This window comes from Schistocerca serialis, chromosome 10, assembly GCF_023864345.2.
Source record: "Schistocerca serialis cubense isolate TAMUIC-IGC-003099 chromosome 10, iqSchSeri2.2, whole genome shotgun sequence".
Taxonomy (NCBI): domain Eukaryota; kingdom Metazoa; phylum Arthropoda; class Insecta; order Orthoptera; family Acrididae; genus Schistocerca; species Schistocerca serialis.
The window spans coordinates 183,139,349-183,147,581 of NC_064647.1; positions in this window are offsets into that span (position 1 = coordinate 183,139,349).

Genomic DNA, 8,233 nt, shown 5'->3' on the forward strand with positions numbered 1-8,233 from the left:
TATCTTTCTGAGATCCACTGCATTGAAATTTTCTGCATATACAACATTTATTTGGATATCCAACAATTCTTCAACTTTTTAATATCATCTAAAGTAATTCTTCTTCATTGTATTCACCCAACTGATTCTGCAATTCGTATTTGTCTCCTACTCTGATTTTCTTAATTTCATTATCAGTGCCTTCTCTTCCCAAAATATTATTTGTTTGGTATGTGAAACCCACAATTACAGCTCTAGGACAGCAAAGATTATCATTGTTATTAATTCTTGTGATACATCTCTTAGTCTTTTAGTCTTCAGCTATATTTATTATTTTTTTGCCATTACCACCTTGGCCTCTAGGAATTGCTATCATTTGAGTATTAAACGATGTTTCTGCTATATCAACAGTCTCATCAGATGTTAAGATGTCCCTCATTTTATTCCACAAAACTTTAACAGATTCTCGAGTATTATTCGATGCATTACAACCTGTAGAAATTGGATGAAACATTTTTGGGTTATTGACTGTTATATTCAACTTATCTTCTTTCCTGGAATTGGTTCTCTTTTCAGCAACATCCACCATCGAATTGAGTGCTTTCGTTGTATATCTGTTTTCTCACTAAAAGTATCGAGTTTGGCAATGTTAGCATTGTTAAAGACAATTTTATATCCAACAGAGCACTCTTTAAATTTTTCATTAAATTTCGATTTAATTTCTTTAATATCAAATTAATACTTTTTAGATGACTCAGCTTCCTTTTCTTGTACAAATATTTTGTTACTAAATGGGTAAATTTGATCTAACCTGACTATTTTTTCCTTTCTTGGTAGATGAGGCTTTTCAGTAATATCATCAGCAAATCTGTAAAAGTAATTTATGTTGGGTACACTCTTTGATCTTAATCTAGTCTTTTGGAATGCATCTTGGTGGAATTTAAACTCTCGTAATCCAATAGCGTTAATTAATTCTGATTTCTTTAATGTAGTGTATCCTCGAATGCCAAGACTTTTGCTTTAGCTTTGAATTCACTTACTTCCAGATTTTCGAGAGTTCTTGTAGGACCTGATAAATTATTTGAAATGATTAAGTTGATAAGATCATCCTTTTATTATTATTGCAAATAATCACGAAGTTGAGCAACTGTGAAATCTCTCAGCGATGCATCCATTTTACTATGTTTTGCTATAGAAAAATTTTCATTAAAGTTTGAAAAATGGGCAGTGGTAAATTAATCAAAACAATTAAATTAATTAAATCATCTTTTCTAAATCTGTTATGTACTTGTAAATTATTCCTTCTGCAATAATTACAAAGTGGAGCGACTGTGAAATCTCTGAGAGAGCCTTAAATTTCATTAGCTTTGCAAAAAAAGAGAATTTTCATTTTCTATGTGACTATTTGTTTCTAAATGTTTTTTGAGATCTCTTTTAACTACTTTTTTTCTACACTTACTATTTTTTTGCCTATTTTTTAGTTGACAAGTCTTGCATCTCCTTGCAAGCTTGTTCTAGATGAATTACTTAAGTAAAAACAGCCAAGATCTTTAATTTCTTTACTGCCAATACATTTCATATAATGTTGTTCCCTATTTAACTCTTGTTGTTGTTGTTGTTTGTAAAAATGAAGAAAATCCTTCATATCTTTAAACATTGCCATAGGACTCTTTTTTATTATCATATACTTTTCTATAAAGGATTCTAGTACATCCTTTACAGGCATATGAAAGCTTATCCTTTGCATATTTATCAATTGACTTCTCCACTTCGCATTTTTTACATTTCTTGTGCACTTCCATTTATTTAGATAAAATTTTCATTAACAATTAAATTTTTTCCTTAATAAATGAATCCTTTTTCATGCTGTGGGCTTTATAGCTGTATAGATAAAGTTTTTACACTTTTAATTTTCCTTCTGTCACTTGTATTTCTACTGTGTGTTTTTTATATCATGAATAGGAAATTGTAATCTTTAATGACACACTTTTAAGGAAATTGCTGACATATGAATAATTAACATGCCATGATGGATGCTGATAGTAAAATGTTTGAAGATTTAAAGGTGAACGATTCCTTAAGAGGTAATGAAAAATCTGATGCCTGCTGTTAAAAAGAAAAATTTTAATTTATTAATGTATTTTCATTCTATATAAATGGCACTTGCTGCTAGTTCAGAACCGAACACTTTCGAATTCCTTGAAGAAAGGAAGTACAAATTAAATTTGGGAATGTGGTTCAATGACATTTGGGTTCCTTTGTTTAATAAAAAGAATGTTTTGATAACAAATGACATTTTACACTTCTTTCACTATGGAATTTCAGGGTCCATGCTCCTGGATCATGTAAAATTATAAATAATAAAAAATCTTCTACTTGAATCTTTGTAAAATTATAGCCTTGAAAACAAAGTGATGAGACATGACGATCCTCTTGCTTCAGAGTACGAATACATCCAAAATGAAATCAAATCGTTAGCTCCTCACAATTTAGCTAAAAAGACATGGAATTGTTTGCCTGTGCAAAACTTCAAGAAACTCATCATGAGTTTATATACCAAAGTTGCTAATGAAATTAAAGATTATTATATAACAAATGAGGATATATTAGTTAACTATCTTAATTACACAACATCTGTTGAAAAAGAGAAATCTCAAAAAGTTATTGAACAATAACCAATAGAAATAAAAGCACAAGATCAAGAATTGGAAGAAAAGGAAAAAGAATGTTTACAATGAAAAGAAATAATATCTGATGTAGTGGATATGATACATTGACACATGAAGAATATACATTGCCACATCCGAGCAGTATGCCAAGAAAAATTATATTGAAGTTGGTGGCGTATTATCTGAAAATCATCTTTCAAAAATATTATCAAGCTATTATAGTGGCAGACCTAAATATGATAAAATATTTTATGTAAGAAAATATAAATGTACTGATTATAAATTAATAGAGCAAATGCTTAATATTTATTTTCGTGTACACAGAGTAGATAAAAGAAAAGATATATACAATATGCCCTTCAACAGTCTATCTTACTTCGTTGAGAAATTGTGGGACCAATCCAACAATATTGTTGATGAAGTAAATGAAAAGAGAAAAAATATTTATGATGAAATTTTAACTGTCACTGCTGCAGAATTTTAATTTACTAATGTATTTTAATTCTATATACATTGAGGCACTTATTGATCTAAAGAATAATAAGCTTCCCTATAATAACCAAAATATTCTAGTAATTATTGATGGAAATAGTGAACCATGGTTTAAAGCTATAGATGTTGCTGGAATATTAGGATATAAAACTCTAGGGATGCTATTAAAAAACATGTGGATGATGAAGATAAACGAAGATTTATAGACACCATACAACAAACTATATTTATTAATAAATCACGATTATGTTGCCTAATATTAAAATCAAAAAAAGAAGAAGTAAAAGCATTCAGAAAATGGGTTACACATGAAGTTATACCAGCAATTTGCGAACATGGTGAATATAAGATTGAAAAAAAAGGAAGATTGATGCTTATAAATACCAAATAAAATATTTACAAGAAATATGTGAATTGGATAAAAAACATATTGAAAATTTGAGGGAAACAGTTAATATGACTTCTGAAGTAATAAACAAAGGAAATAGAGAAATAGATACACTATTACTACATGTTGTTCCTCAAGCAAACAATGAAAATATAAGACCAGCTATTGTTGTTTTAAGATTATATAATTTAAATTATGAATAATATGTCATGTGAGCACAATAAAAAAATGTACAAAGGAAAATGAATATAATCAGGAATATGCATCAAAACAGTGAACAAATTTTAGGAATTGGTTATGTGCCTTAATAAATTAATATCAACAAATGAAAGAAAATTTGAGAATTGTTTGCTATCGAAATTATTTTACCACTTTGAATAACTATACACAAGTTTTAGAGAATATTAAAAGGGGCTCCCTTCAAATGCTTCAGCTAGTGCTGTCGCTTGTAATATTCATGAGCAATACAAATGTCATCTCCATTGAGATCATAGAAATAATTTACTTTCATCAGTTAATTGATGTATGAATGTTGATATTATATCATCATACAATAACATACCAATAGAAAGAATGAAAGTGCCAGTTTCCTCATTCGCACAGTTTGGAACATTTAATAGAAAAAATTTAATTAAAAATTTATTAAAACAATAGATTCTGTTGTGTAGCACAACCATAAATATACAACAATACAATAGTGTCAATCACCAACTATTACTTTATTTTTATTTACCCAACTGTTGTGCGAATTATCAAAGCCCAACCACTTATCATAAACTTTATCTCCTTTCTTTCTCATAACGTTTTCAATGAGATACACATCTGGATATTTCGTTTTACTATAGCTATTGCTCATAAAAATTACCTTCAATATCTTTCAGTTTATAAGTGATTGGATTTAAACGAATCACATCTTGAATTTCAAAAATTTCTGTTGACCAATTGGCAGTATATCCTTTTTCAAAAAGTCCTTTAAGTTTACTGACCCTAACTTTATCTCCTTTTTTAAATTTAGCTTTTTCATTAGACACATTACCAATTTTTAAATTTTTCTCATTAACTTCAATTGGTTCCATTTTAATAGTTTGATGAACTGTGTTATTGTATTCACTAACTATTTTCGAAACTAGATCGATCCATTTGTAATTCCCTTCAAGATCAAATTTCTTCCACATCTTTTCTTTAAGTATTCTGTTAAATCTTTCAACAACAGATGCTTTTATTTCTGAAAAAGTTGAATAATGATAAATATTGTATTTCTTCATCAATTCTTGAAATTCTTTGTTATAGAATTATTTACCATCATCTGTTTGTAAATTTTTTGGCTTTTTAATTTTGAAAATTATGTCGAATGCATTAGCCACATTCTTACCTGTTTTATCTTTAACTGGAACAGCCCAAGCAAATTTCGAAAAGACATCAACAACAGTCAATAAATAATTATATCCTTTGTTTATTTTTGAAATTCCTTTTAACTTGCATGAATCCATTTTGACTAAGTCAGCTTGCCATAAATCATCTGTACCAAGAGAAACTACATTTATTCATGTAAAATTATTTCTCACTGGCTTACATAGCTCATTAATGATTTCTTCACAAATAAAATGGTTGCCACCTTCTACAAAAATGTTTTGACAAATTCACTTTTCTTCTTTCTACAAACTGTGCAAAGACCTTCAATTCTTTGCCTACAATTTTTAGTTGTTACTCTGTGTGGATTATGTGTCTCAGCACATTTTTAACATTTCAAACACTGAATGTGATAATCCTTAAGGAATAATGTGAAGTGTGGTTATTCATTTACATAGAGATAAAATTGATTAAACTTTAAATTATTTCACCTAACACAATTGTATTCACGTCAGCTGGAACTGTTTTACAGAACCTTTCATTCTTACAGTTAGAAAATTTGATTTGTGTACCTTTATGGATTGATTATTAATATTTATTTGGTATAGCTTATTAGCCACACTTACTGTAATATCAAAGTCATCAAAATTCAAGGTTCTATTTATATTCTCACCAACAACAATAATTCTTTTAAACATGAAATTGTACTCGAAATTGTGCGTTTTGTGCTCACCCCCTATCATAAAAGTAAATTCAAATATTTGTTTATCATATAATTTATCTTCCAGATTACTTAACTGTTCTAAGTATGGAGTCAAATCTGTTATGAGAAATAATCTGAAAAAGCTTATTCTACTTCTTTTTTGGTAAAATAATTATTGAACTGTGTTAGAATGCTTGCATATTCAGGTTTTGTAACAACATTTAATAGAAAGTTGGCTTCATCTGACACAAGCTCACTAACGAAATAATGCTTGTTTGCTGCATCTTTTGCATCAACTGGATCATTTACATTCGCAAGTCTTCTACCTCTATTTACTTTAAAAATAACATTAAATTCTTTTTGGAATTGTTTGATTGCATTGGCTATCTTTGGGTCTATTGATAATCAAAATTGCTTAATCATATTTTCTTCAATTTTTTCTAGGTTGAACACTGGTGCGATAAGCCCTTCAGTTTGAACTATTTTATTTCCAAAAATTTTCATTTATCAAATCTAAAATTTCGTTAAACTTACAATTCCCAAATAACAATTTCAAAACAAATAGACACAAATGACCACAAATTACTTCATCAAAATTTTGTATTCTTTCTGTATTGTAGTATAGTTCATTTTTTCCTAAATTGTTAACGAGATGTTTTGGTATATCAACACCAAATTAATCGAAAACAAATTATAAATTTTTGTCTTTACAATAACAAATCCAATGAGTACCAATATGATCAGATGTATCTAAATTAACTATTCCATATTGATATTCTTTTGGATGATGCGGTAATTCATCAATCATGTACACACTATAAAAGTGTTTAATTTTCAATAGTTTAGCAAGTTTTTCTATATCGAAATTACTTAATGCATTAGGATATTTATCAACCAATTTTTGCAATTTTTTTTGCTTTTTTTACTCCAGTTCCAGCTTTGTTCTCAATTGCTTGATTATGTCTTAGTCTGTTCTTCTAATTCTTTATCAGCTTTTTCCTTGTTTATGACTGCATTTGCAACTGCTGCAGATCCTCCAGCACGTGAATTAATTGTTGCTAGATATGGTAATACAGCTAATAATAATGGAGGAAATCCACCTTCATGTTGTATTGGTCCTTTACCTTCTTTCTTTCTTGTTAGATATTCAAGAATTTTTTTCAGAACAGCAATAGCTAAAGTAACAAGTAAATTTCCACCAACTTTCTTTTCTTTTTTTCTCTTTTGAACATCAGTCAAAATTGGTTCAATTGCATTTAATTGTACATTATTCAACTTTATTTTAATTTATTTTTGTTTAGTCTTGCCACTAGGTAGCAAAGTATAATCAATATTAAAATTCTTCATTTATATAGATTAAAAGTTTAATAAGATGAAATTTTTATATTCCCCATCTATTGTCATCCACGCCTAAGCCAGTCCTAGCTGAAGTAGGCTGAGGACTGCAGCCCATTCCTAATTTTTCGTTTTCTATACATTGTTCCTCTAACTGCTGTTGCTGCAACTTTTTCTCCTCATGAAGCATCACTTGCATGCATTCATTCTTTTGCTGCTAAGCGAAGTTCTTTATCGGCTTCATGTCTTTTTCTAAATCTTTATGAACATGATAAGCAATATCATGCTGTTTACAAGCTTCATCTAATGGATTTATTCCTGGATCACCACGTGCTAGTCTTTCTTCAAGCTTAGTAAATGGTCCACAGTAATTAAATCCTGGTAGATGTATTTCAAGCATTGGTACATTATTTAAAACCCAATTGACTAACCCTTTACCATGTTTCTCGCTCTTCCAAAATGTATGAAGAAGATTATTCAAAAGAGAACCGACTCGTGGAGATAACATCTTGGACTTACTGGTAACAAACAGACCTGAACTTGACAACTCTGTAAGCGCAGAACAGGGAATCAGTGATCAAAAGGCCGTTGCAGCATCCCTGAATATGGAAGTAAATAGGAATATAAAAAAAGGGAGGGAGGTTTATCTGTTTAGCAAGAGTAATAGGAGGCAGATTTCAGACTACCTAACAGATCAAAATGAAAAGTTCTGTTCCGACACTGACAATGTTGAGTGTTTATGGAAAAAGTTCAAGGCAATCGTAAAATGCGTTTTAGACAGGTACGTGCCGAGTAAAAGAGTGAGGGAAGGGGAAATACCCACCGTGGTTCAACAACAGAGTTAGGAAACTACTGCAAAAGCAAAGAGAGCTCCACTCCAAGTTTAAACGCAGCCACAATCTCTCAGACAAACAAAAGCTAAGCGTTGTCAAAGTTAGCGTAAGGAGGGCTATGTGTGAAGCGTTCAGTGAATTCGAAAGTAAAATTCTGTGTACTGACTTGACAGAAAAACCTAGGAAGTTCTGGTCTTACGTTAAATCAGTAAGTGGATCGAAACAGTACATCCAGACACTCTAGGAAGAGAATGGCATTGAAACAGAAGATGACACGCGTAAAGCTGAAATACTAAACACCTTTTTCCAAAGCTGTTTCACAGAGGAAGACCGCACTGCAGTTCCTTCTCTAAATCCTCGCACAAACGAAAGAATTGCTGACATCGAAATAAGTTTCCGAGGAATAGGAAAGCAACTGAAATCACTCAACAGAGGAAAGACCACTGGACCTCACGGGATACCAATTCGAATCTACACCGAGTAC